The sequence below is a fragment of the Stegodyphus dumicola genome, chromosome 8 (genome assembly GCF_044657685.1).
Source record: "Stegodyphus dumicola isolate Sdum_Otavi_A_Nest chromosome 8, ASM4465768v1".
Classification (NCBI taxonomy): domain Eukaryota; kingdom Metazoa; phylum Arthropoda; class Arachnida; order Araneae; family Eresidae; genus Stegodyphus; species Stegodyphus dumicola.
Window position 1 is genome coordinate 172880453 of NC_140775.1, and position 26543 is coordinate 172906995.

General features: G+C 34.2%; 5 non-coding genes across 5 annotated transcripts; all 5 read left to right on the plus strand.

Annotated features, from left to right (window-relative positions):
* The first annotated feature begins 5004 nt into the window (after positions 1-5004).
* Positions 5005-5076, plus strand: TRNAH-GUG (transfer RNA histidin (anticodon GUG)). The gene has a single exon. It is a non-coding gene; the product is annotated as a tRNA-His (tRNA).
* A 4659-nt stretch (positions 5077-9735) lies between these two features.
* TRNAH-GUG (transfer RNA histidin (anticodon GUG)) lies at positions 9736-9807 on the plus strand. The gene has a single exon. It is a non-coding gene; the product is annotated as a tRNA-His (tRNA).
* A 3582-nt stretch (positions 9808-13389) lies between these two features.
* TRNAH-GUG (transfer RNA histidin (anticodon GUG)) lies at positions 13390-13461 on the plus strand. Its single transcript has one exon. It is a non-coding gene; the product is annotated as a tRNA-His (tRNA).
* A 2319-nt stretch (positions 13462-15780) lies between these two features.
* TRNAH-GUG (transfer RNA histidin (anticodon GUG)) lies at positions 15781-15852 on the plus strand. Its single transcript has one exon. It is a non-coding gene; the product is annotated as a tRNA-His (tRNA).
* Positions 15853-25065: 9213 nt separating this feature from the next.
* TRNAH-GUG (transfer RNA histidin (anticodon GUG)) lies at positions 25066-25137 on the plus strand. Its single transcript has one exon. It is a non-coding gene; the product is annotated as a tRNA-His (tRNA).
* Positions 25138-26543: the final 1406 nt, after the last annotated feature.

Genomic DNA, 26543 nt, shown 5'->3' on the forward strand with positions numbered 1-26543 from the left:
TTTAAAAGTGAACCACCGTTTACAGTGAATCAACGCAAAATGCCAAAACGAAATTAATAGTCCTTCGGGGCTAATTGCCCGTTTGAACTGAAAAAATATTTCGAAGAAAATTTACATCTTATAATCGCATTTATTTCTTCATGAAATTCGGATGAAAGTAAAATATTATGACAATGTCAAAGAAGGATCCCAGCCATTCCGTTTATGTCTGTCGTTCCTAGCCCGCTTAACGTTACAGTAGTCAATGTATGTAATACACTGGTGTGCAAAAATTAAGGACAAAGTCGAAAAATTAGCATATCAGCTGAACGAAGAGGCAGAGCGGACAGAAAGACCAATCAGGAGATTAAGTAAGGTGATGTACGGTAGCACATGCGCAGATATGCAGGTAGACGTAATGGGGGAGTGTCTGAGTAGTATAAAGCATGTTGTCGGTGTAAGATCAGTATTTCTGGCAAAGAGATTGCACGCCGTATAGCAGTTAAAATCACACCGAGTTGCTGCCTCAGCGAGAAATGGCGAATAATCAATCTGTTAGACGACATCTGGATGCTTTTACACGAGGTCGAATCATTGGGAAGTTGGAGGAAGGCAGCAGTGTGAGAAGTGTGGCTGCAGAGTTCGGAATTGCTCACAGCATCGTTTCACGACTTTGGAGACAATTTCAAACTACAGGAACAGCTATCTGGGGGTTTAGTAGTGGTCGTTCACGAGGAACCACACCCGCAGATGACCGGTATATTGCCTTACAGGCCAGAAGAAACAGGCGGCAGACAGCGGGAGAAATCGCTAGACACACGACACAGGCGACTGGACGACCGATATCGCGTTTTACCGTGGCCAGAAGACTGCACGGTGGTGGTCTGTTTGCACGACGCCCTGTACGGTGTACCTCTAACGCCTGCCGATCGGAAAAGGCGTTCTCTGTGCTGCCGGGAACGCCGGAATTGGAGAGAAAATGAATGGGGACGAGTACTCTTTACAGATGAGAGCAGATTCAGTCTGAGTAGCGATTCTCATCGCATACTCATCTGGAGAGAGCGGGGAAGCCCCAATCATCCCTCGAACATCATTGAAAGGGACAGGTATGGAGGTGGCGGTGTTCTCGTTTGGGGAGGCATCATGCTTGGTAGTCGTACAGAACTTCACATCTTCGACGTAGGTTCAGTCAACGGGACCCGTTATTGTAACGAGATTCTTCTTCCATATGTGCGTCTTTTTAGAGGGGCTATGGGTCCGCAGTTCCTTTTCATGGACGGCAATGCACCATGTCATCGCACAGTAGCTGCCGAACATCTCTTAGAGAGTGAGGATATTGAACGTATGGATTGGCCGGCACGATCTCCCGGATCTCAATCCCATCGAGCATGTATGGGATTTTCTAGGCAGACGCTTAGCAGCTCGTACCTTACCACCAGTAACGATTCCGGAGCTTCGAGACGAATGGGCAGCAAGGTCTCAACAACTCATTGACACCCTCATTCTCAGCATGGGCAGACGCTGTGAAACCTGCCTCGCAGTCAGGGGAGATCATATCCCCTATTAAAGACCGGATGTTTCTTGCTGGACACCCATCACAGGGATGTTTCGGCCTTCAGTCGCATTGCGCTCCATGCTACTTTTTCAATAAAGCTTCTTTTTATCTCTCTGATTTCTCTTTTAGTAAGTATTGCTTACATTACTTATGTCCTTACGTATTGGGGATCTTACGGTATTAAATGTGTGGATTTGGAAAGCTGTTGTACAAAGTTATATTGAAAAAACCGTCTCGTCGTTAATTTTTGCACACCAGTGTATATCTCTCACTTTCAAAACTGTATGCGTGTTACAAATGGGGAAACATCACAGACTTCAAAAGAAAATAGGGCATTTATCAATCTAATAAACCGAGTGTTTTAAAAGTAATACATGCATTTAATGAATACATCTAAATTTACATATTATCAGTCAAATTATAGCATGGCATTGATTATCTGCTTAAAACCTGAGTTGAAACATTATGCGACTTAACGTTTTAGACAAAGGTCACCAATAAATTACTTATTCAAGATTGCGATTAAAAATTTTTACTGCATTATATAACTTATCCAAATGAAAATTTTTGTTTGTATTTCATCTATCTAAAGATCTTTTGTTTAGAAGTGGATATATTGGTTGTCATTTTTTCTAAGAAAATCAGTGAGATAATTTGAGAAAATAAATTTATTGATTCTAGATCCATAATACTTAATATTAAGTTATATATTATTATTATTATATATTATCATATTACTTAATTTGTGAAAGAAAATTTTTCTTTTTTCTTCAAAGTTCACAATTTTTGTGATATACTGCATTTATTGTTTTATTTTCATAAGCTGAAGAAGTCTACCGGAATTAACATGTATTTATAGTTATTAGAAAATGTCCTTTACGTTATTTAAGTGATATCCCGACCTGTAAATTAACCTGCTCTAAGCAGATTTCGTTTCTATTCAAGATTTCAGAGTTACTGTTAAATGTAAGACCTAATGTTAAAATATCTGTATAAGAATAATGTTAGATTGCGAATATTAGACAATATCTTAAAATTACGCAAATGAAAATGATTATCGGGACTCAGGATTAAGGAAGTACCAATAATTAACAATATTTATCCGTTACGACATTAAAAGTGGGGTTGTGGTGCTGCCATCTAGTGGCGTTCCATAGAAAGTCGCATCACGCTCCATTTACGACATAAAACATTGCTTTAAAAAAGATTTGAATACACTTCCCGAAATTAAATGCCTTTAATCCCATGAAAGTAACTCTTTCTCGAAGCCGTGATCGTATAGTGGTTAGTCCATTGCGTTGTGGCCGCAAAAACCCAAGTTCGAATCCTGGTCACGGCAGTAAATCTTTTGAATAAATTTTGCGAATGCGAAAAAAAAGTATTTAATTTTCTGTTGTAGCACATTCTTTTATTGCCTTGTTTTATTTCAGCAGAATCTTAATGAACTCAATTTCCTTTCCTTGAAATTCTGTTATATTCGACCCTTGAAAAAAAAAAAATGAACTCATACTTAAAATCCTTTTATTGCTGTTATTACTACAGTATGGGCTTCACCAAAGAATTAGAATTGTAATTAATATATTTCACAGTTATCCAAGAGTACACTCTAAAAATCTAAGAGTATCAAATCGTTTCAGTACTTTTTAAATGTTGTTATCACTTGTGTTGCTTCGGAATCTGTGAATACGTCTGAAGCCAACAGCACTCAACGTGCTGCACTTACTATTCAACGTTAGAAAGCAACGCAATCAGAATGTCCCCTCCCGTTCTCTAGTAGTTCTAAAGCATTATGGAAAGAGCATTTTCAAATACTATTATCTTTTAATTAATAGAATAGTTTTTTTAGCATCAAATAACGTATCAAATTAAAAATTACAAAAATTACGATTCTTTTATGCCCTATCCTCTGTATAAGAAATTTTTTTTCCAATGGAGGGCTCAAACCGTCCAATAGACATTGGCCACTATTGGGGCCAGAAGCGGTGGTCATTTATTATAGAGGCTTCTAATAGGTGGGCCACATTTGTCTCTTATGAGAGGACCGACAAATACAGCTATGTCTGTCGTTGATTGGAACCCAGGCACTTAGGTATCGCAGTCTGCTACCTTTACCACTATACCTTCCGGGAGGCAAGAAATTAAACTATAGCGACAGGGATAAATCTTATCGTAACGAAAGGATTGCATGCACAAGTTTCAGTTTTTTCCCTTGTTTCTCAAATTGTTTTGAATGAGTAATTTCCCTTTTCTAACTGTAATGTACAAGTTAATGTTTTGATAGTTACTATTCATAAAAAAGAGACGAAAACAAATCCTGGAGCATTAAAACTAAAACTACTTTTTTTCGCAATTTAATATTTTTTAAACAGTTTGAACATAATAAGCGGTATCATTTTTCTCATCTTTTATAATTGCAAAATACTATGTGAGATATACGATTGTAAAGGTTTCATTTAAATATATTTATTAATTCTTGCCCGAAATTTTTCATACCGTTTTAGAAAAAAGTAATGTTACTCTCAATTGTTATTAAAGTGAATCTAGCTAGAAACTGGTTTATCACTTGGCATCTTACTAAACAGCACTATTAATTATTGTTTCGGGTGTCTTGTTCCTACTTAAAATTACAGAAAGAAATGCAGACAGAGAAATATAATTTTTTAAATTACCATTCATAAGAAATATTTTCTGAAACTTACAGTATACATTTTACCATATTTTCTTTAATATCCACCACTCTTTAAATCTTCAAATCCTCATGTACAGTGATCCATCTGGTAGCTACCATCTACCTAATTTGACCATGATCTCAAAGAGACTAGGTTTTTATCTTAAAGTGGGTAGTCAAGTATTGCTTATCTATTTTACACCTAACTTAAGACAATGTGTGCCTTAACATTTTATGCAAACATCAGCAATAAATTACTTTAATTCTTCCTGCGGAATGGACGATATTATTTTATTTGCGCTTAAATTTTATCTTGTTAGTACAACGTTTTCTGTGTCTGCGGGTTACTGGACTTATTATTTTATATCTACAAGTAGAAGTAGTCTACCGGAATTTCTTTGAGTTTATGGTTGGGAAACTAAGCTACGCTAAACAGATTTTAAAGTTAACAAGATTTTAAACAGTATTAAAGGTGTCAAATGTCCTTTCGTAAGATTTCAAGAAAATATTTGTAAAAGAATAATGTTGGATTACGAATGTTAGAAAACATCTTAAAATTACGCAGATGAAAATGATTAAAATGTATAGATTTTAGGGACTCAGTATTGAGGAATAGGTAATTTCCCGTTTTTTTTCCTTGTGCGGACTTAATACGTATGGTTTTGGTGCTGCCATCTAGTGATGATTCTAGAAATCGTCATCACGCTCCATTTACGGCATCTCATATTTGCTTAAAAAAGATTTTAAGAATGTTTTTCGGAAAGAAATGCGTTTAATTACATTAAAGTAGCTCTTCTTCGAAGCCGTGATCGTATAGTGGTTAGTACATTGCGTTGTGGCCGCAATAACCCAGGTTCGAATCCTGGTCACGGCAGTCGACATTTTGCATAAAATTTGCTAATGAATAATTTGTATTTAATTTTTATTTGAAACATATTTTTTCCTTCTTTTATTTCAGTAGAGCTGTCATGAATTCAGTTAAAATTTCTTTAAATTCTGCTATATTCGCCCTGTGTAAAATCTTAAGTAATTCTTAAATTTTTCTTTTGATGCTTTCGTTACTAAAGTCGTTACTACAAAAATTACTTCATCACGTTAAAGAAATATTATTGTACGGGTACCAAGTGAATCAATGTTTTCAAAATTGTAATTATGATATTTCGTAGTGAAGACTCTAGCAGTTCATTTTAATGATCTACGAGTATCAATTCTTCTCTTTATTTTTCTCACTAATGTTACGTCACATTTCATATTCAATATCCACCATTCTCTATTTCTAATCCTCAAAACTTCAGGTATAATGACACATCTCGTAACTACTATCTTCCTAATGTCACCATATTTCAAAGTGAGTACTATGTTTATTATATTACGGGGGCTCATACACTTTAAACCCTCATGATCTTCGAATATGTGACTGTTGCAAGAATCGGAAATTTTGTGTTCTTTAAAAGCAATTACTTACAACTTTTTACAGCTGACTACATAATATAGCTGCTTTGGAAATGAGTAACGAGAAAGATTGTGTTGCCACAAATATTTTTATAATTTAATCCGCTTTGTGACAGAATTTTTCGTCATGTTTCCTCCTTGCGCCCATGATATTTTTAAAATGGTTAATAATACATAATTGAAATTTGATGTAATTCTTTATATGGGTACTATTTTCTAACTGAACCAAAAATCTGATGAATATTTTATTATTAAAAACTTTTACGCACGAAAACATTACAGATTTTTTTAATAAAATACATTTTACAAACTTAACGAATATCGAATTAAATAATGGAACAGAATGTCTTAAAATGTACGCGCAAAGTGGAAACATGACGAAACGTTTTGTCACAAAGAGGATTAAATTATAAAAATATTTGTAACAACACAAACGTTTTTATCCCTATTTCAGAAAGCATCTATATTATGTAGTCAGCTGTAAAAAATTGGAAGTAATTGCTTTTAAAATAAATAACTAATCCAATTCCTGCAACTGTCACATAATAGACGATCTTATGGGTTTTAAGGTGTATGATTCCCCTTAAACAATGCAGTTGCAGTCCAACATCACACGTCTGAGATCACCATTTCCACAGAAGACCAAAGTCCGTTGTATCATGGATGATCGTCTTATCACGTGGATTATGTTAGTCATGTCTTACCATATTCTTTCGCATCGAGCATGTTTCGTATATAATTAGGGATATCTGGTTTCTTCCTTACAAAATAAATGGGGATAAATACGAAATTTACGAGTATTAGTGATTAAATGCGAAACGTTATTTTTGAAACCTTCGAAGGAATATTGCGTTTTGATTTGAAGTGTTTATTTTAGCACACGCGTAGGCATATGTTTGCTTTCTCAATGAATATGAATATCGGTTTCATAAAGGAAGATTTTATAAATATATTATAAAATCGTAAAAGTAGAGACCAAATGACTATTTTTTTAAATTCTATCCATAATTATGAAACATCCAGTGTCTGCCACATGATTTAATGACGTCTCTTGAGCGCAAAGAATAAAAAATCAAAATACATTTGGAAAAACATTTGATCAGAAGTACAGAATGAAATTAATGACAATAGCAGAAAAACTTTTAAGCAGAATCTACATATGCATCTAAAGCAAGACATATATCTTACAAGCAAATTTGCTGGTTAATGTTTCCTTCTTGAAACTACTGCATCCAGCATCAGCTTGAAGCAAAATCTGTTATTGCAAATCTTCTCTAAATCCCTATGTTTCAAAGATATTCTAAAATGTTGGATGCAATTATTTCTAGAAGGAACATTTTACCGTTATGAATGAAGGCATTCAGACAATTTCGTACTGATTTTTAAGCAATAACATTCGGCCATAAAACGTTCTCAAACCCTTTATGGTTCGGTGAACAGCATGGAATCTGAGACACATTACAATATTGTTGCATGTGTGCCGTTTCGTTATGAATTGAATGCACAAGTCCAATGAAAAATGAACAAAATTTATTATTATCACAATAAAAACGCTTAATTTCCACAGATATTCGTTCAGAATTACAATATCTCACAGTAGTTATCTTTTAACTACTCAAACGTTCAACAGAACTTAATAATTCAAAACAGCTAGAGAAAGCTAACCCGCGAATTCGCTGCAATCAGCAAGACCAGTTTTCTAAACAAACTCTTAAAACAACAACTACTAACTAACTAAATACCAAATCCATAACACTATCTATAGTATTTAGTTACAGTTAAGGACACACAGTTGAGGACAGAAGATAAAAACAAACCAAGAAGGAGAATATCGATACTAAAATGATGTTAAATCCTTTTTCGAATACTTATGCTGCTGCAGTACTTATTTGATGCCAAGAAGTTAAGTAACTGTGTCTCGTTGTTCTTTCTTTTGTTTTAATCCTCCCACTTGAATAAATGCAAATTTTAAAAGTTTTATATTTTCTTTTGAAAAATGTTCAGTTTTTGTCACCAAAAATTACGAATCGTTGAATTGTGAATACTGGATATCTTAGTTTCCGTGTTTCATTTTTTCAGTGGAATCACTTAATTATTTTAGATATAAAAAGTTAAAGAAACGATCTCAGTGTTCAATAATTACTATCCTATATTAGTTGGTGAAAGATGACTTGTGCTTCTAATTCTAGCATGTGTGTTCGACTCCCATGTAAGACTTAGTTGTGTGTGTTTGTCATGTCCTTCTTTTCATGGACAAACCGCATGGGGTGGACATAATTATCCACCAATGTGGGACACACTGTGCAATGCTTTCGGCGATGCAACGACTAAAGCTTTATGGAACCCACGGTCTTTTGAATTCCCCAGAATTGCTCTCAAGCAAATGTTTGGTCATTGGGTTAAAAGAATTCAGGAATGCCATCTGGCCCTCATTATTTTCTTCATTGAATCTATTTTAATAATCGAGTGATTATGCGCCATTCAACTATACTTCCGTTGTGTTCTACGTGGGATAATTTGACGTGCACTAGAACACCAACTAGTACTATTTCGGATAACTTTTAAATTCTCGAAAGAGGAAAAAAATTAAGTGTTAAGTACATTGTATTTCAGTTACGATATCCATTTATAATCTGAAGTGCATGTATATGTAAAGAGAGTCGCATAATCTGAATCACTGTTATATAAGTTATAGAAGAAAAGTTTTCCTTGTGAAAGTTTAAATCTGACGGTTTACCGATTAGTTGCGCAGGTCTGTTTTCCTTCATAGAATTTCTGGAATATTTGTCCTTTTTATACTTGTCGTATATTAAAAAACAATTTTTAAAAGTCTGAAAGCTTTCAGTCTTTTTTTTTACTCCTAAAAGTGGCAATTTTTCAATTACAGACATATACACGTTTCGAAAGCGTTTAGGCTACCGTCACATTGTGCTAAATATATTTAAAAAACAGCATATCTTTAGAATTTCTGATAGACAGACTCGAGCGCTGGTGATAAAATGTTGTATTCCCTATGGTGTTGCCACTGCTCGTTTTGAAATTGTTGAGTTTTTAATCAAACATTTATTAAAATTTTACAGAATATGAAATAGACTATAAAACAGATTCCAAATTCGGGTTTCCGGGTACCCATATTCGTGTGGAGGACTATGTTATTGATAGTTTGATGACTCTAGGTACCGCTGTTTTTCCTCAATGGGAGAAACATACATATTTTTAGGTAGATTCTTCATTATTTAAAAATTCAGGGCTTGGATATTTGGTGGCAACAATTTAAAAAGTGATTCAGAATTTCATAGTGAACCAATGCAAAATGCCAAAGTGAAATTTATAGTTCTCCTGAGCTAGGGCTCCTTTTGGCTAATAAGGTATGTTTCAAATGTGTGTAATTTCTTTCCAAAAGCTTAAAATTTTGGCAGTACTAAGGAAAACGTATTGCTAAAATACATAACTCCTTATCATCATAGTTATCTCTTCAGAATGAAATTAGGAGGAATGTAAAATATTATGACAACGTGGAACAAGATCCCATCTACGTTGCTTAGAGCTATCGTTCTTAGTACACTTAAAAATTTAGTATTCATTGCATGTTACATGCCACTCAGTTTCTAAACTGAATACATATTATAATCGGCTAAACATTATAGTCTTCGAAAAAAACTAGTAAATTTATCATGACACAAAAAAGTTTTCTTTGATGCTATATGCTCTATTATTTCATTTCTCGTGTAAAAGAAAAGTTTAATGTACTTTTGCAATGTTAAATTTCCTTTTGTAAGATTTTACAAAAAAAAAAAAAAAAAAAAAAAAAAAACTTACCATGAGGATTAGAAAATATGTCTATATTACGCTAATGAAAAGCTTATAAAGTATACACTTAAGGGACTCAGAATTAAAGAATTTACAAAATTTTCCCGATATAAACTTCGAAGGTATGGTTGTGGTGCTGCCATCTAGTGGTGATTCTAGAAACCCTCATCACGCTCGAATTACTACATATCACATTTCTTCAAAAAACGATTTTAAGGAAGTTTTTCGAAAATAAATGCATTTAATCATATTAAAATATCTCTTCTTCGAAGCCGTGATCGTATAGTGGTTAGTTCATTGCGTTGTGGCCGCAATAACCCAGGTTCGAATCCTGGTCACGGCAGTAGACCTTTTTTTTTTTGTGGAACATTAATTTTTACTTCTTGTTTTATTTCTGTACCGCCTGGATAATCCAAGTTTGAATATTTTGAAATTCTATTACATTCGACTTGTGAGGGAAGCCTAATTCATATTCCAAATTCTTCTATGCAGCTAATTGTTTTATTAAAGAAATATTAATCTATACGTAAAAAGCGATTCAATATTTTCAGAATTGTTTATTTGTATATCTTGTAGTCAATATTCTAGTTGCCCATTTTCAAAATCCAAGAGTGTTAATCCCTCTTGTTATTTTTAAACGTTGTTCTCACATGTGTTGCTTGAAAATTTGTGAATACATCTGAGGCCAGAAGCACTTATAAGTGTTGCTGAATATAATAAGTGTTGCACTTATTATTCAGCGTAATAAAGCGATACAATCAAAAAGTCAGCCCCTTTTCTTTGTACTTCTTAAAGCAATTTTGAACGAGTATTTTTAGATAACAATATCTTTTTATTAATGAAATAATTTTTTAGCATCAAATAACACGTGAAATTAAATATTTCTAATTACAGTTATTTTGTACGCTATCACCTGTATTAGAAATAAAATGTAGTAGCAGAAATAAAATCTTATCGTAATGAAAAAACTTCTTAAAATTCTATTTTTATCAATTTGGTTTGAAAGAATAATTTTCCTTTTAAACTCTATTGAACCTTTTGGTGTTTTGATAATTAGTGATCATAAATGAAAGTCGAAGTTTTAAAATTGAAATTCTTTTCTATTTGTTATTTTAATATTTAGTTTTTCCATCTGGATATGAGAAGCAGTATTTTCCTTTTTGTCTTTTTGACGGCAAAATACTGCCAGATATGTCAAATTGTATAGTTTTCTTTTAATTATTAGTGCTTAAGCGAAACTCCTTTGTGCCGTACTAACAAATATTCAAGTGATGTTACATGCAAAAATCACTAAACTGAATCTAACAAGCAACTGGCTGATCACGTGAGATTCTACCAAAAAGTAGTATTAATATCTTATTGCTTCGTAGGTTCTTGTTGCTACGTAACACCACTGAACGAAATGACACCAAAAAGATGTTTTTTATTAATTAACTTTGAGTTCAAATAATTTGCTGAAATTTGAAGAGCACATATTACCATTTTTGAGCAATATCCACCCCTCTGATATATCCTCCTGATATGACCATATCAAAAAGTCTCTAGTATTTTGAAGAGTTTAAAGCTTGGAATCGAACATCATATGTCCGGGATCACCATTTCCACAGAAGACCATAATCCTTTTACATCTTAGATGATCGTCTTATCACGTGCACTACGCCCGTTATATTTTACCATATTATTTTCTGTCAGGGTGCTTCTTCTATAATTATGGATGAATGGTTTTTTATCTGTAAAATAGATGCGGATAAATGTGAAACTTACTAGTCAACGAAAAAATGTGACATATGATTTTTGAAACTTTTGAAAGAATATTGCTTTTGGGTTTGAGGTATTTATTTTAGTGTGCATGTAAACATATTATTGCTTTTTAAATGAATATGAATATGACAACACGAATAGTGATTTCTCGAAGGAAAGTTTTAAAAATGTGTTTCAAAGTAGCAAAATACGAGCGCAAGTGGCCTTAGTTTTGAATTCTGTCTATAGTTATGAAACATATTCATAATTAAGAAGGTTCAAACCATGGTTTCGCAGCTATTATATCAGTCAGTCAGACGATTTGAATTTTTGTCTTGAAAGCCAAGTTGACGGTTACTGCGGAGGAAAAATAGAATGTTTTCTGAAAAACAAGAAATGAAAATTTGATCAGAAGCACTAAATAATATTAATGACCAAAGGCTTAAAATAGTTTAAAAGAATATGCTCTACAAAGGCTGCTACCTAATGCAACAAATGAATTCTTTAATCACATTCGCTGAATAACCTTACCATCTGTAACTGCGAGCATTTCATCAACAGGTTTGAAGCCCAACAGCCTATTAGCGGAAAAGTTCTCTAAAATGACATTATTAAAGACATTCCAAAAGAGGAAGTCATAATGGATACAGTTATTTCCATAATCAACTTCTTGCTATGCTCAATCAAGACACTCCGGTTGATGTTATAGCAAGAGTTTTCTGTCAGAAAAACTTTGAAAAGTCAGGTATTTATAGTTTTTACATTCCTGTTAATAGAGTGGATGTTGAGAGAAATTTGATTATCTATAATGTCGTACTTACGGATAAGACAAATGAGTATTTTGGAAGACTACACAGGAAAGAAGAAGATATTGACACTACAACGATGTTAAATACTTTTAGTTATATTTTATGTTTTATTGTAGTAATTTATGTGATTACAAAATTTCGATGACAAGGATTTTTATTTCTTTCTTTTCTTTTCTTTTCTTTTATTTATAAGTCCGTTTTCCGCCAGAATAAATGCAAAATTTTAATTTTCGATTATACTTTTTATGAAATTCAAAATTTTTTCACACAAAGATACTATCTCAGACACACTTACCCGTCTCAAGGTTTCATTGGAATCATTTAATGTTCTAGGCATAAAACGAAAAGAAATTATTTCAGTGTTCAGTAATTATCCTGGGCGGTGTAGCAGTTACTGGAGGCTGAACTGCTTCTTCGAATTCCAGCTTGGGGGTCCGACTTCCACGTAATACTTCTGTGTGTGTCTTTTGCCTCCCTTCCATGTATGCAATATTTGTTAACGCTGGTACCCCCTTTGCATTGCTGTTGGTGACTCTACAACTAAACGATCCATGAAAATCGCCGGCCTTTTGAATTTCTGAAAAATGGTTTCCAAAGCAAATGTCCGGCCATTGGTTGAAAAAATATTTTCAAGGGTAAGATCTGCTTTTCATTATTTCAGATTTGTAATAAAATGCATTATCATTATTTTCATCATTAGATCATTTTTAATGATCCAGTAATTATGCGTTGTTACACTACTCTTCCTTTGTTGTTACTCAGGATAATCTAAAAAATGCTTGAAATTAACAACAATACTTGAAATAGAAGTTTTATTCCACTTACGATATCCATTTACTATTTGAATTCTATTACATATGCAAACAGTTATACATAATCTAAACTACTGATACGTATATTATGGGAGGAAAGTGCTCTCTAATAGTTCGGAATTAACACTGGTTTATAATTATTAGAAAATGTCATTTACATTATTTAAGTGATATCTCGACCCGGGAATGCTGCGCTAAACAGGTTTCGATGCTATTCAAGTAACTTGAACAAGATGGTATTTAACAAAGTTAAAGACATTAAATGTAAGACCTTATGAAAGTATCGATATAAGAATAATGTTGGATTCAGAATATTAGAAAATATTTTAAAATTACGCGAATGAAAATGATTATCGGGACGCAGGATTAAGGATGTAGCAAGAATTTACAATATTTTTCCGTTACGACTTTAAAAATATGGTTGTGGTGCTGCCATCTAGTGGCGTTTCATACAAAGTCGTATCACGCTCCATTTACGGCATAAAAAATTTTTTAAAAAAAGATTTGAAAAACCCTTCTCGAAAAGAAATCCGTTTAATCCCATTAAAGTAGCTCTTCTTCGAAGCCGTGATCGTATAGTGGTTAGTACATTGCGTTGTGGCCGCAATAACCCAGGTTCAAATCCTGGTCACGGCAATACATTTTACAGATGCGAAATAAATATTTAATTTTCTATTTTAACACATACTTTTTCGTCTCATTTTATTCAACAGAGTCTTAGTGAACTCAGTTTCATTTCCTTGAAATTCTGTTATATTTGTTCCGAGGAAAAACTTAACTCATACTTAAAATTCTGTTACTGCTTTTGTTACTACAATATGAGCTTCACCAAAGAATCAGAATTGTAATTAAGATATTTCACAGTCGAGACTCTAGAAATACACTCTAAAAATCTACGGATATCAAATATTTTCATTATGTTTTTTAAATGTTGTTCTCTCTTGTGCTGCTTCAGAATCTGTGAATACGTATGAAGCCAACAGCGCTCAACGTGTTGCACTTACTGTTCAATGCAATCAAATTCGATGCAATCAAAATGTTTCATCTTCTCCTCTAGTAGTTCTTAAAGCATTTTGAAAAGAGCATTTTCAAATACTGTTTCTTTTAATTATTATAATAGTTTTTTTTTTGCATCAAATAACGTGTCAAATTAAAAATTTCTAATTACGGTTCTTTTGTACACTATCACCTGTATTAGAAATAAAATATATGTTTTTCCAATGGCGAGTCCAAACCGTCCAACAGCCATTGACCACTACTAAGTCCAAAAGCAGTGGCTACGTTCTTATGGAGGCATCTAATAGGTGGGCCACATTTAACTCCTATGAGAGGATGGACAAATAGAGCCATGCCTGTCCGGGATTCGATTGGTTTGGTTTGGTTTATTTAATTATGGCAAAGCACACTAGGGCTATCTGCCTAAGGGGATGGATGCCTTCGTGGAGGAATTTCTAAGGGAAACTGGCTCGTATACACGTTACACATGGAGAAAACCACGAAAACGCCCCTGCAGCAAACCCGTTCGCGGGATTCGAACCCGGGTTCTTTGGCATCGCAGCCTGCTACCTTTACCACTATATCTTCCGGAAGGCAAGAAATAAAAGTATAGCGACAGTGATAAATCTTATCATAACGAAAGGATTGCATGCACAAGTTTCAGTTTTCTCCCTTGTTTCTCAAATTGTTTTGAAAGAGTAATTTCCCTTTGCAAAATCTAATGTACAAGTTAATGTTTTGATAGTCACTCTTCATCAAATAAAAAGACTAAAAGAAATCCTGGAGCATTAAAACTGAAACTAGTTTTTCGTAATTTAATATTTTTTAACAGCTTGGACATAATAAGGGGTATATTTTCTCATCTCTTCAATAGTAAAATACTATGTGAGATATTCTTATTGAAAAGTTTTCATTTAGTTATATTAATTCTTGGACGAAATTTTTTATACCATTTAACAAAAAATGACGTTACTGTTAAAAGTTACTAAAGTGAATCTAGCAATAAACTGCTTTATCAAGTGGTATCTTACTAAACAGCACTATTAATTATGATTTCGAGTTTCTTGTTGCTACCTTTAATCAGAGAAAGAAATGCAGATAGAAAAATATAATTTTTTAAATTACCATTCATAAGAAATAATTTTCTGAAACTTATAGTATACATATTACCATTTTTTTAATATCCACCACTCTTTAAATCTTCAAATCCTCATGTACAGTGACCCATCTGTTAGCTACCTTCTTCCTAATATGATCATGTCTCAAAGAGACTAGTTCTTTATCTCAAAGTGAGTCGTCAGGTATTGCTTATCTATTTAGCATTTAACTTAAAACAATGTATGCCTTAACATTTTATACAAACATCAGCAATAAATTATTTTAATTTTTTCCTGCAAAATGGACGATATTATTTTAAAAAGTATCTTTATTTATACAAGTTTCATTATTAAATTTGCCCTTAAAGTTTGTCTTGTTAATACAAAGTTTACTGTGTCTGCGAGTTACTAGACTTATTATTTTATATCCAGAAGTAAAAGTAGTCTAGCGGAATTTATTTGAAATTATGGTTCGGAAACTAAACTACGCTAAACAGATTTTAAAGTTAATAAGATTTTAAACAGTATTAAAGGTGTCAAATGTCCTTTCGTAAGATTTCAAGAAAATATTTGTAAAAGAATAATGTTGGATTACGAATGTTAGAAAACATCTTAAAATTACGCAGATGAAAATGATTATAATGTATAGATTTTAGAGACTCACTATTGAGGAATAGCTAATTTCCAATTTTTTTTTTGGTGCGGACTTAATAACTTTGGTTGTGGTGCTGCCATCTAGTGATGATTCTAGAAACGCTCATCACGCTCCATTTACGGCATCTCATATTTGTTTAAAAAAGATTGTAAGAACGTTTTTCGGAAAGAAATGCCTTTAATCACATTAAAGTGGCTCATTTTCGAAGCCGTGATCGTATAGTGGTTAGTACATTGCGTTGTGGCCGCAATAACCCAGGTTCGAATCCTGGTCACGGCAATAGGCTTTTGGATAAATTTTGCGAATGCGGATTAAATATTTAATTTTTTTGTGAAAAGAATTCTTTTTTTTCTTCCACTTGTTTTATTTCAGATGAAATTTCTCCTTGAAATTCTTTTATATTCGAACTGTGAACAAACCTTTAATTTTTGCTTTAGTTTTAATTAAGAATTAAATGTCGCAGGGCTCATACTCAAAAATTCTTCTTTTGATGCTATTGTTAGTACAATGTGTGCTTCATTAAAGAAATGTTGTATAAATACCTAGCGAAACAATGTTTTCAGAATTTAAATTCGAATATTTCATAGTTAAGTCTCTAGCAATCTACTCTAAAAACCCACGAATACTAGTTATTCTCTGTAGTTTCAAAATGTTGTTATCACTTGTGTTGCGTCAACATTTGCGAATGCCTATGAAGCATAAAGCACTCAATATGTAATAATTATTATTCAGCATAAGGAAGCGGTACATTCGAAAAAAAAATAAATGAAATGAATGACTATGTTGTAAGATTATATAAGAAAGAAGAGAATATATTGACATTACAATGATGTTAAACCTTTTCAAGTATTTTTTCCATATTATTGCAAGAATCGTTGCGCAGACGGTATAGTGGTTAGGGAAGACGACTGCCATATCGCTCGGGTTGGAATCCCGGTGTAGCGAATAGTTTATCCAACAGATGGCAGTATCTGCCAAGCTCCTTTGGTAATTGTCAGTGCGCATGCGCAAGTGGAGTGTAAAAAGAAGTATGTTATTAGGAGAATGAGCTTTCGTTAATAATGTTGCTGCGCGTTTTCGCTGTGTAAATAAAAGTATATTTTTATATCATAGATGTTCTTTACTCTCTAATGCGAAGCACTAGGTTAGTGCACGAATCTCTTCTGATTCAGAAACCATTTTCAAACCATGGATCACCACAATAAAAAGTGGCGTCCGTTACAGGACGCATTAGTTAGGTAAAGGACACTTTTGATGTTTTAGCAGCAGAAATGGAAGCCTTGAAAGTAAGAAGAATACCACTGCGTGCAGCCTTCACGAAAGCATATAATAGCCTACATGGACATTTGAATGAGTCAGAATTGAACAGTGATGTTCTATTATCGTCCCTGGAAATTCTGGAAGATAAAGGAATTCGACTGCAACAGTTGGATGAAGAAATATTGGATCTCCTATCAAAATCGAAAGAAGTCTCGCAAGAAGAATATACTAAAGAATTTGAGTCATGTGAGACTTACAAGGAGAAATTAATAGCAGCCAGGATGAAAGTGAAGCAAATCACTGTGAAACTAGAGAAAAATTTTCTGACTCATGCATCGGTAAATGAAACCAGAACTGTTGATTCAAGAACAACGGCAACGAATTTGAAGCTTCCGAAAATAAATTTGATTGAATTTACAGGTGATCCACGACAATGGTTGAATTTCTGGAATACCTTTAGTAAGATACACGAAGATCCAGTGCTAGATGATCATTTGAAATTCGTATATCTGATCCAGGCTACTGCTGCCAAATCGAAAGCACGGGAAATAGTGCAGAGTTTCCCGACAACTAAAGAAAATTATCCGAAAGTCATCGAACATTTAAAGAATCGTTTTGGATGTAAAGACATTCTTATACAAGTGTACGTTCGGGATTTATTGAATCTTGTGTTGATAAATAATAATGCAACCAAAAAGGACTTTGCGCTATCATCGTTGTACGACAGTTTAGAAACAAAACTGCGTGCTCTGGAATCTCTCGGTGTGACTGAAGATAAATACGCTAGTGTTATTTTTCCGTTAGTTGAATCTTGCCTGCCCCGACATCTTACGCGTGTGGGAGAGGGAACGGGAGAGCTCGTCACAACAAAGTAAGAGCGATCTTGAATCTATTCTTCTGTTTTTGAAAAATGAAGTGATATCTGAAGAGAGAATTAAATTAGCGCGTTTTTCGTTTGATAAAAGTAGAAAATCTAAAAGTTACATTAATGATGAGTCTAATATTCCTACTTGTAATGATTTGTATACAGGAGACAAATTTAAAGAAAATGCTCCTATTAAGAAAGTTGAGGAATCGTGTTTATTTTGTGATAAGCCACATTTAACAGAAAAATGTTTTAAAGCTAGTACGCTTACATATCAGGATAAAAAAGATTTAATATTTAAGAAGGTGTTTATGTCTATTATGCTTGAAGAAAAACCATATTTCTCGTAACTGTAAGTCCAAGGTTAAGTGTTTAATTTGCCAGAAAAGGCATTTGGCAGTAATGTGTCAACAAGTTCCTTCTCAATTGAAAGAGACTAAACAAGTAGAGCCTGTGGCGAAAAATGAGGTCAATGTTTTGGCTAGCAGATCCGCGAGCTCCGATGTGTTACTACAAACATTAATCGTAAGGGTAAAAAATGGTAACAGGGAAAGGATAGTCAGAGGGATTATAGATACGGGTTGCGAGAGAAGTTATTTAACGAAAGATATTACAGATTCTTTGAAATGTAACAGTGTTGGTGAAGTGAAATTAGTTCATAAATTATTCGGAGGTGTAGAAACAAAAGAAAAATTGCATTCTAAATATATAGTTAATTTGAGTAGCCTTGATAATAAATATGTATGTAGTGTGCATTGTTTAAGTGAATCTGTTATCTGTTCTGATGTTAAGAAAATACCTAAAGGTCCTTGGTTGAAAGAACTTCGTAAATTAAATATTCAAGTGTCAGATGTAGAGGGTAATGCTCTCGAAAACGAAAGTGACATTAAATTGTTCATAGGTTCTGATATTGCTGGAAAATTATTCACCGGAAATATTAAATGTTTACAAAGTGGTCCGGTCGCGATGGAAACAAGTTTGGGATGGATTTTAATGGGTAAAATTCCAGCGAAGGAATCTTCGAGTATAAATGATTCTCTTGCATGTGTTTCTTTATTGCTAAACGAAAGATCAGCAGAAAACTTGTGGAAGTTAGACGTTATTGGTATAAATGACCCAGTTGAGTCTAAAAAGAAAGCTGAAACTCATGAGGAGACCATGCAATATTTTGAGGAAAATTTGAATTTGGATTCAGACGGGAGATATGAAACTGCATTACCTTGGGTATTGGACCCCTCTCGCTTGTCTAATAATAAAACGTTGGCAGAAAAACGCCTGACTAATACGCGAAGGAAATTATTAGATTCGAATCGAATTAAAGTTTATCAGGAAGTATTTGATACTTGGTTGAAGGAACGAATTATTGAAGAGGTAAATGAAGGCGAAGTAGATAGAGAGCACTATTTGCCTCATAGGCCGGTTTTTAAAGAATCTAGCCAAACTACGCGAGTAAGGCCAGTTTTTGATACTTCGGCACACGCCAAAGGAGAACTTTCCTTAAATGATTGTCTTGAGAAAGGTCCCAACCTAATAGAAATAATTCCAACATTGTTGAATCGTTTTCGGAAATATCCTGTTGCAGTAATTTCAGACATTGAGAAAGCCTTCTTGCAGATTGGTATAAGAGAGAAGGATAGAGATTATTTGCGTTTCTTTTGGAAAGGTGCAAAAGAAGAGAATACTAAAATTTACAGACATTGTCGCGTGGTTTTTGGGCTTAACTGTAGTCCATTTTTGTTAGCCGCTACGTTGAACTATCATTTAAATCGTGCCCAAGATCAGTTTGCAGTTACAGCCAACATTTTGAAGGAGTCCTTCTATGTTGATAATTGCCTGACTAGTTTTAAGAATGTTGAAGAATTGAATAGATTTGTACTAGAATCGAGAATGTTATTGTCACTGGGAAAGTTTAATCTTAGAGGATGGCAGTCGAATTGTGAAACCGAAATAATTCCCAACTCTAAATTAGATACATTCGTTTGCGTTTTAGGGTTAAACTGGGATTTGAAGGATGATACTCTTTCCTGTAAAATTGAGTCACTAAAGAAAGAGGAGATTGTCGCGAGTAAACAAACACTCCTTTCTTGCGCGCATAAGTTATTTGACCCAGTAGGCTTCCTTTCTCCCGTTACCCTGTTCCCAAAGGTGATATTGCAAGAGTGTTGGAAATTACGATTAAATTGGGATCAAAAATTGCCAGAACATTTAGAAAAGAAGTCCATACAATGGGTAAAGGAAATGAAACTGCTGTCTGATGTCAAAATTCCTAGATGGCTTAATATTGACAGATCGGTTAACGGAGATGTAAGTCTTCATGTTTTCAGCGATGCCAGCAAGCATGCCTATGCTACCTGTATTTTCTTAAGAGCGAAGACCGAAAATAAGGTTTATTTAAATTTTGTGCAAGCACGCACTAGAGTTGCGCCTTTAAAGAGTATATCCATTCCTCGTTTGGAATTATTATCCTGCTTAATCGGAGCACGCTTGGGACGTATGGTCTTTTCAGATTTGAACATGCCAAATTTAAGAACATTCTTCTGGACTGACTCAACAACCGCTTTGTGCTGGATCCAGCGAGACGTACGGTGGGGAACTTTCGTTTGGAATCGTGTCCAAGAAATCAGAACACTTACAAAAATAGAAGATTGGCATTACATCCCTTCGGAGCTGAATGCCGCCGATCTCCCTTCTAGAGGCTGTTCAGTTAAACAGTTTTTGCTGTCGAAATGGTGGGAGGGCCCATCATGGCTGTTAGAACCAGAATCGTCATGGTCAAGAGGCACCGATTTGCCGGACGAAGAGATCATAAATTCAGAAAGGCGTAAATCAGTATTGACAACTCTTAACAAAGATTCTAAACCTGACAATTGGTATTACAGGTACTTTTCATCCATAAAGAAAATTGTACGCATGTTAGGTTGGATTCTTAGGTTTTACTTTAAATTACGAAGAATTACAAACGAAATCTCCAAAATTTTGTCAGTTTCGGAAATTGAAAGAGCTGAGATAACTCTTATGTTATTGGTTCAAAGAGAATCATTTAAGAGTGTGAACGATGATAAAATTAAAGACCTCAGACCTATAGTTGATCGTGATGGTTTGATCAGAGCTAAAACCAATATTTCTTATCGCGACGATACTGATGACTTTAAGTTTCCTGTCATGTTGCCATCTGATCATGCAGTAGTAAAATTACTAATAATGAATGCACATAATGAGCTGCTGCATGCTGGTACTTCTATGGTGATGTCTCATTTGCGGGAAAAGTATTGGATCCTCAAAACTCGTAAGACAGTACGAAACTGCATTAGAAAATGTGTTAAATGTCAAATATTTAAATCCAAAAGTTGTGATGTAACTCCAGGAATTTTGCCGAAAGATAGAGTACGTGATGCAAATGTTTTTGAGATAGTGGGTGTCGATCTGGCAGGACCCCTCTACCTTAAAGATGGTCGAAAAGCTTATATTGTTCTTTACACATGTGCGGTCTATAGGGCCATTCTGGAGTCAGTAACATCCTTGACAACTGAAGCTTTTTTCCAGTCATTGAGACGTTTCATTTCTCGTCGCGGAAGACCATCTATAATATACTCAGACAATGGCAGTAATTTTAAAGGAGCGGACAATTGATACAATTGATTGGGAGAGTCTGCGATCAAAGGCCGCTGAGCAAAGAATTCAGTGGAAATTTATTCCTCCCTCCGCACCTTGGTGGGGCGGTTGGTGGGAACGTTTAGTTCAAATGGTGAAACAGATTCTGAGAAAAGTTCTAGGTCGTGCTGCCCTGGATTACGAGGAGTTGCTTACAGTACTATGCGACTGTGAGAGAGTAATCAATACTAGGCCACTTACCTACGTGTCGGAAGACGTTGAAGATTCATCCCCATTAACTCCAGAAATGTTCCTGCGAGAGATTTCCAAATCAGGAGTACCTGATATCGATACAGTGGATAAGGAAAAACTGAGTAAACGAGCTAAGTATCTACAAAAGGTGAGAGAACAACTTAGAGCAAGATTCCGTGTGGAATATCTAGGACAGTTACGTCAGCAGTCCATTAAAAACTCTATAGCTAAACCTCTCCAGGTGGGTGAAATTGTTCTACTTGAAGATAACAACAAAAAACGTGCTTTTTGGAACCTGGCGCGTGTCATAAAGCTGCTACCTGGTCGTGATGGACAAATAAGACTTGCTGTCATAAAAACAGAGACTTCTGAGTTTCTGAGACCAGTGCAAAGACTGTACAGACTTGAGCTGGATAACCCAGTCCAAAAGGATATGACTGAAAATATTCCTATGACTACCAGCAGTGGTAGAACTGTGAAACCAGTGATGTGATACGTCTGTGAAATGTTTTGTACTTGTTTGAATACTTTGTAATAATTTGATTTATTTTTATTTTTCTAGGTTTAGTATTATCTGTTAATATGTCTAGAAAATTATGGAATGCTGCATCTCCAGGTAAATTTGTATTTCAATTTAATTAGAACATCTTGGTAGGCATAATTTTATACTTCAATATTGTATACTGTACTATTATGCATATATTATACTTAACAGATGTGTGAATTTACCTCCCAGTAAATTCAGGTGGGAGGAATATGTAGCGAATAGTTTATCCAACAGATGGCAGTATCTGCCAAGCTCCTTTGGTAATTGTCAGTGCGCATGCGCAAGTGGAGTGTAAAAAGAAGTATGTTATTAAGAGAATGAGCTTTCGTTAATAATGTTGCTGCGCGTTTTCGCTGTGTAAATAAAAGTATATTTTTATATCATAGATGTTCTTTACTCTCTAATGCGAAGCACTAGGTTAGTGCACGAATCTCTTCTGATTCAGAAACCATTTTCAAACCATGGATCACCACACCCGGAGAAAGTATGGATGTGAGTTGTCTGTCCCCTCATAGCAGGCAACGGCGGCCGTCTATTAGATGTCCCTATAAAAAAAGGACGACCAATTCCATACCTTAGTATTGGTGAAATTCCATGCCTTAGTATTGGTGAAAGCCTAAAAATGACTATTGTACGTTATTGGGGTGCGGGGGGTGGACATTCTTTCTTTAATTTTTTTTTAGTTTCTTTCTTTCTTTTTTTCCCCCCCAAGCTTTTTTTCCCCCAAGCTTTTTTTTTTTTTTTTTTTTTTTTTTTTTTTTTTTTTTTTTAGTCCAAAGGGGCTTTGTCCCTGAAGGTCTATTGTTTTCGTTTTGCGATTTTGCGTCGGACTCATAAACGTCGGTTCACTTTTCAAACTTTTGCCACAAAATGTTAGAGTCCTGCATTATATTTGAAGAAATTAAATAATGAAAAATCTGCATAAATGATTGTCTATTTCTCGCATTGTGATAAAACAATGGTACATAGAGCCATCGAATTTTGAATGACGAAATCCTACTGCGAATATGGGCATCTGAAATCCCAAATTTGGAATTTGTTTTATTATAGATTTTATATTTTGTAAAACTTTAACGAATTTTTGATTTACAAACTCAATGCTTTAAAAGCGAGAAATGGCAACGTTATATATAAAAAAAAAATACTTTTATCTCCAGCTCGCGAGACTGTGTATATCGGAAATTCTAAAGATATGCTTAATTTAACATTATTTTGCGATATTGCTCTTGAACTGAATTTTATGGTTTAAGTGCAAAGAACATGATATTTAATAAATAAAGGTAACACTCAAAACGTTAAAAAAACGCCCCTTTGGACGTAATTTAAAATCTGAAACATTTCAGATTTTTTTTTTTTTTAAATTTCTTTCCCTTCCGAATAATTGTAAAAGTTTCCTTTTTGATTTTATATCTTGCGAAATTGAAATTTTTGGATACAAAAGGTACGTATCCCTGTGCATAATGTATTAGTTTACCTCTGTCTGAAGACTTCATTGGATTATTTAATTATTTTAGGCATAAAATCGCAAATATAGGATTTCGGTGTTCAGTAATTACTCAACGGTATTTGACGCTTCCTTCGGACTCCAGCTTGGGCTTAGACTTAGGCGTAAGACTTAATTGTGTTTATTGGCGTATCTTTTCCCTCTCTTTCATAAATGCATTATTTGTTCACAACATGTCCACTCCTGTGCAGTGCAATGGGTGATGATATGACTTAAGGCCTCACAGATCACGTCGGGCTTTTCAATTCCCGACGAATTGCTTTCAAGCAAATTTTCGACCATTGGTTGAAACAAAAACGTTCAGTAATTATATCCGTGTTTTATTATTTCAGATTTGTAATAACATTTCATTGTAATAATTATTTCATATTTCATAATGAATAATTCATATTCATTATTTCATATGTAATAATTATTCATATGTAGTAATTATTGTAATAATTATTTCAGATTTGTAATAATTCTTACCATTTTCTTTATTGGATCTCTTTTACGAGGCGAAAAATCATGCTTCATTCAACTAGTCTTCCGCTCTGCTTACCTGCAATAATTTGATGTCTACTCGATTTTCATAGTTAAGTCTCTAGCAGGTCAAAGATAGCTTTTAAATTTGGGATAGCTTTATCTTACATATTATCAATTTAATTATAGAGAAGTATTGCTTATCTGTTTTAAACCTGGGTTAAAACAGAATGCGGCTTAATCTTTCACTCAACTAGATCAACAATAAATTATATATTTAGGAGCGCGCTTACAAACTTTTACTGCATTATGTAATGAGTTGAAATGATAATTTTTGTTTGTAATTCATGAATGAAATGATCGTTTGCCTATATAAATAGTGCATATACTGGTTCTTGTTTTTCTGTAAAATTAATGAGATAATTTAAAATGTCTGCATTGATACCAGTTCCATTCTTATTTAATTTTTTGAGTAAAAGAATTTTTTTTTCTTGCTTGACCAAGTTTATAATTACTATGATTGACTGGACTTTTTATTTTGTATCCACAAATAAGTAATCTATCAAAAGATACTTGAGTTTATCGTTATTGAAAAACTTCATTTACATCATTTAAAATGATATCTCGACTGTGGGAATGGATCTATGCTAAACTTCGATGTTTGTTAAAATTGAAAACAGGACTAATTATGATTAATGTGCTTGTGTAAGATCTTAAGAAAATATTTATACAACTATAATACTGGACTACGAATATTAGAAAATTTCTTTAAATGGATCAAATGAAAATGATTAGAAAGTGCAGATTTTTGGGACTTACGATTAAGGAAATAGTTAATTTTCCAATTTTTCCGCTGTCAAACATTACATTGTGGTGCTGCCATCTGTTAGTAATTCTAGAAAGCTCCGTAACGCTCCATTTACAACGTTTCACATTTGCTTAAAAAAACATTTTAAGGAAGATTTTTGAAAATAAATGCATTTTATCGCATTAAAGTATTGCTTCCTCGAAGCCGTGATCGTATAGTGGTTAGTACATTGCGTTGTGGCCGCAATAACCCAGGTTCGAATCCTGGTCACGGCAACGTTTATTTTAGGAACATGGAATCAATGATTGAACCATGTTTTTTATTATCTTTTTTCTCTGATAACTGTGATAATACTTTTAAATGTTATAGGAGAGAAATCTGGTTATTTGATTTTGCGTCTGTAATGGAATAAGCGATGCCCATAAAAAATACATCCATTTATTTATTGTAGGATTTTATTTCATACATTTTATATTTTTTTAGGATGATAAATTAATATCGTTTAAATCTGAAACGCTCTTTTACTATATCACGTGATAAATTCAGATGTCATCTAAATTTTCTACCAGATCAACGGCAGAACTGTGCACTGCTTCTATAAGCTATGGATTGGATTGGATGAATTATTCAGTTATGGCACACGTGAGCTATCTGGGCCCACCAGCGGCCGAGCGGTAACGTCGCCGAACACTGGTAGTTCGGTCCGAGGTTCGAATCCCGCGAACGGGCTGGCTGCATGGGCGTTTTCATGGTTTTCCCATGTATAACGTGTATACGAGCCAGCTTCCCTTAAAAAGTCCTGCACGAAGGCATCCCTCCCTTAAGGCGAGATAGCCCTCGAGTGCTTTGCCGTAATCTAATAAACCAAACCGAGGGCTATCTGCCTAAAGGGAGGGATGCCTTTCGTGGAGGACTTTCTAAGGAAAACTGGCTTGTATGCACGTTACACATAGGGAAAACCACGAAAACGCCCATGCAGCCAGCCTGTTCGTGGGATTCGAACCTCGGACCGAACTACCAGTGGTCAGCGTCTTTAACGCTCGGCTGCTGGTGGGACCATAAGTTATAAAAATTTCTTTTTTCTTTTTCCTCCTTAAGACTTCCTTAAATTCTAGTTATTTTTATCAAATATTTTTGTGGCACTGAATGGTAGGTTATTGCTATCGAAATACAAAAATTGTTTCTTAGACGCTTTATAATCTAAATAGCCTTAAAGGCTATTTATTATTAAGTGATTAGAATGAATTTAACTATTATACAATTTTTTATTTTCAAAAGTATTCATAAGAAGCTTTTGAAGACAGGTAAAACTCTTAAAAGGCATTTCTGCTTGAAAGACATTATTATCCAAACACGTTCGAAATAAAATTCATTTGAACGCACACACTGGCTTTAGAGCTCCTCGTATTCCTACAAGCAGTGTGAAAATGCCTCTTCTGGTATCGTTAATCAACCTACGCTATGTTTTGCATAGTCTGAATTGTCTTTAAATAGTCTGAATTGTCTTTAAGTTCATGGAACTATGGACATGAGAGAAAGCAGAGGGACGCAAAGGATTAGAAATACTGTAACGTTGCGTGCTTCCAACTTGCACGCAACAATAGTGGTGACTGCTAAGAACTGGAAGTAGACCAAAGTCTTGAGAATTTAAATCCCTTTTTATTCAACTTTTGAAATTAGC